Consider the following 4286-nt stretch of genomic DNA (forward strand, 5'->3'; position numbering starts at 1 on the left):
AACCACTTTGGAAAGCAGTGTGGCGGTTTCTCAGGAAATTCGGGATCAACTTACCCTTGGACCCAGCAATACCACTCTTGGGAATATACCCAAGAGATTCCCTATCTTCTCAGCTTTGTTCAGATTTTTTAAGGGAACATCTCAGCAAGATTTTTCAGCCCAATCCCTTAGGGAGTATCCCAACCAGATTCTTCGATTTTTTCCTGGCTAATGAAGATGGTCACCCAAGACTCTGAGAAAGGCATTTACTTGGGAAGGAGGAGTCCAGGAGAGTGGCTGCCTCTGACGGTGAGGGGTAAAGGATGGCCTCCCACTGAACAGGCAGAGATGCTTATATAGGGCTCTTTGGTGGTGTGGGGGCAAGGGAGTTTTTTCTGGGAGAAGAGGGATTGGTTTATTTTCCCTATTCAGGGATTGGTTAGTTTAGTTGGTCAGGGGCGGAAATGGCTCTGATCTCACGGCCAAACTCTCTTTCTTTCACAGGTACTTTTTAGCCTTTTGACTTTTGGGGTCAGCAAACATTTCTTTCACTGACTGATTCTAAGGACAAAGTGTGTTTCTTTGGCACTGGTTTCTGAGTCAGGGCATGTTTCTTTGGTCCTGAGTTCCAGGGTAAAGATGTTTCTTTCCCTGGCTCAGGTCTCAGATCCAGGCTCTGTTTCTTTCACCGGCTTTGGGTTTAAAATTGGTGTTCAGTGATTGGTTGATTTCCGGCTTCAGTTGGCCATTTACTCTACAACTTTCATGGGCAGAAAGAAAAGGAAGGAGAAACTTTTCAAAGTTATATAACTCGATAATTAAATAAATGAGTTTGCGTACTGCAGAAGGAAAAGGACAGAGAACTGCAGAAGAAATCCAAATGTTTGACCCGACAGAACACTATCTAGAAATGTTATGTTGGCTAGTTTTATGTCAACTTGACATAAGCTAGAGTCATTTTAGAAGACAGAAAGTCAGTTGAAAAATTGTCCTCACCAATTGACCTGTGGGCTAGCCTGTGTTTCATTTTCTTGATTGATTATTGATGTGGAACTGCAACCACTGGGCTGGTGATCCTGGGTATTATAAAAAAGCAAGCTGAGCAAGATATGAGGAACAAGCAGTAAGCAGCAGGAAGCAGGACTTTGGACTGCCATCTTCCAAAAAATGACAAGGAAACTTCTTTTTTTTAAAAAAAATTTGATTTTTATTGAGCTCTACATTTTTCTCTGCTCCCCTCCCTACCTTTTCACTCCCCTTCTACCCTCTCTCAAGGTCCCCATGCTTCAATTTACAAAGGAGATTTTGTCTTTTTCTACTTCCCATGTAGATTCGATCTATGTATGCCTCTCTTAGGGTCCGCATTGTTGTCTTTGTTCTCTGGGATTGTGATTTGTGGGTTGGTTTTCTTTATTTTTTTTGTATAAAAACCACTTATGAGTGAGTACATATGATAATTGAAGCTTCTTAAGTATGAAAGCTTGGCCTTGGCTTTGGCTTGTTCCCAGGTGGCTCTTGCAACTTAAACTAACCCATCTACATTCTGACACGTTACTTGTCAGAATAATTGTTAGATATACAGATGTATAAATGTGCCATGTACTACTCCAAAACTATAGTAATTTAATTTCTTTTGAGCTGTTGCTTTATTTTTTTTAGTTAGAAATATAAGTAAAATATTGGATATGGATTAGCAATATAAAATATGCCTAGGTCACATAAATAAAGATAATTTTTATTTGATTATATTATAGCATATCAAATATGAATAAAATTCCATCATAAAACTAAACAGTTTATATCATAACTCAAAAATTGATTAAAAAACAGTTTTTCATGCTGTGGGAAAGATGGATCTCTCATACACACCCACAAAGACACACATACATACACCTTGTGTGGTGTGAAAGAAGAAAGCAAATTTTCAGTCAAATAATTCTAGCAAAGAAAAGAAAATTGTTTAAAAAAAAGCAAGAGAAATATACAATATGAAATAATAAAGGGAGGAAGAAAGCCACTTCCTAGTAAGCTTTAATCTCTTCATGTAACTTTGCAGACACTTAAGACTGTGGTTTAGCATAAGGCTGAGTTCTCACGAGGACTGGAGAGACAGTGGAGAAAGTAAAAATAAACAGTAAGAGAGAAAGTGACCCTGGGGTAAATTTACAATTGCTCCACCTTAGTTGCTAAATTGGTTTGTGGCCTTTTGATAGTTCCATGGCTTCTCAAGTCTTCAATGATGACCTTTATCCAATCACACAGTGCATGACGCATTCAGTCTTGTGGTTCTAACGCTTACACCAGAGCCCAGAGCTGGCCTCCACCCTTCCTCCTTTTGGGGATATAGAAGTCAGTGGCAAGAAGAAATGGGCACAGCATAACTAGGAGTTTTTTTTTTTTAATTCTACAAGTTTCTTTAATCCAATAATCAGGAAAATGAAATTATCAAGTACAGAGGCTAATTGTGGTAGGCTTCAATATCTTGTGTTTTCTACTGATCTTGACCCATCGTCAACTGTGTTCAGTTATTCTTGTCTGTTTTTCAAATTCACCTGCGATGAAATATTTCAGAAAATCAAATGCTTAATGCATTGATTCTGATTCAGTAAGCTTTCACAAAGATGCTATTGTGTGTTGTGCACCAGAAAATTCATGGAGCAAACAGCTGAGAAAAGGAAAGACTTGTTTTATGTATATAGAATGAATATTTACTTTTTTTGGAGAATGTAAAGTTTCAAATAAATGAACTGGTAAGGAGTTTACAAAATCATATCTGCTTAGTTAAAGCCTTATATTCACTTCTTATAAGTAATAATCTCTATGTGGCCTAATATACCTCACAGTGCATCTTTGTCTATTTTTCTCATTGTTATGGTCTTAGTAGTGGACTTCTTGAATTGTTTAAGAATAAAATCAATTAGCACATGTGAAATACTTAGATTATTGCCCACTGGCCATCAGTGGAAACGTGTTCAAGTATTGGAGGTATTACTTGTTCCAGGGAACTAACTGCAGTGAGAACTAACAGCTTCACCATGAGATAAGGCCACTTTTGAGTAAACAAGTTCCTTTCCTTGGGCTCTACCTCTCTTGATATCTCTTAAGACACCACTTTTGTTTGTAGAAAGGAAATCATATTGATGTGTGGATTAAGGAAATATAGGTGGAATTTCCAAAAAGAAAGTGTCTTTGTGTGTGTGTGTGTGTGTGCTTCCTTGTGATAAAACTAGTCTAGACACTACAAATTTGTGGAATGAAATATAGTTGCTTATGACAGAAAATCTAGTCAAGCTAACATACAATAGCATCTTTTTATCACTTACTGCTCAGTGCTTTCTAGAACACAAAGTGTTAAATGCTAACAATATGACTCTGGGAGTGAATTTTATAATTTCAAATATTTACACAGCGTGGAAAATAAAATGGCATAAATTCATTCATGGAGATGTGAATCAGGATGCTAAGCAGGGAAGAAGCAAGAAGAGTGCTAAACTGTGCGTACTTGGCCAAATTTCCTGCTTACCAATGGAACCAGAATAGACACTTTTAAGTGCATATCCTACTCCATATTTTTGGAAATATTAGATGACAGAAAAGATATGAGTCACATTCTTTACCCAGACATTATAAAACTGTTATTCTCGAGAGAAATATAAACAATGTATTGTGCATGTCTAATATCTGGAAGAAAAACTTGAGGGCAAAATTAAAATATTGCATATTTTAAATAAGTAAACTCTGACTTAGTATCAGGTAAGAAGATATAACTGCTAAAATGGTACATGAATAAATTCACACCAGAACATGATTTATCATGTTCATTGCTCACAAGCAAGGAAGTGGGTTTTATAACTGAATTTGATTGTTAAATTAAGTATTTGTTTCAGTTATAGGCAGGAAGTCTTGGTCAATAATTGAAAACTATAGGGATTTGAACTGCAGATAGGAGCTTCATAACAACTTCACTTACACAAATCTAGCTGATATCTTGGAAGGACACAGGCAGAATTGGGCAGGCCATTTAATCAGTTGAACTGACAAATGCGTCCCACCTAAGCCAAACAGGAAATTTTCATTAACTACCACTACTCAAGTCTTTGTTAATATCTACTAATCCTTCCTTTACAGGAAAACAAATGTGGCCCATTCAGAAGATTACATATTCGTAAGTTAAAAACCTAGTGACGCTTTTTAAACCTGTTTTCAACATGGCTTTATAAATAGAATGATTAAATGTTGACGAGAAGTACAATTATTATGTCTTGTCTATTTCTTTAAATCAGATTTAACTGTAGAAAATTAACTAG

The sequence above is a fragment of the Microtus ochrogaster genome, unplaced genomic scaffold (assembly GCF_000317375.1).
Source record: "Microtus ochrogaster isolate Prairie Vole_2 unplaced genomic scaffold, MicOch1.0 UNK5, whole genome shotgun sequence".
In the NCBI taxonomy this organism is placed as follows: Eukaryota; Metazoa; Chordata; class Mammalia; order Rodentia; family Cricetidae; genus Microtus; species Microtus ochrogaster.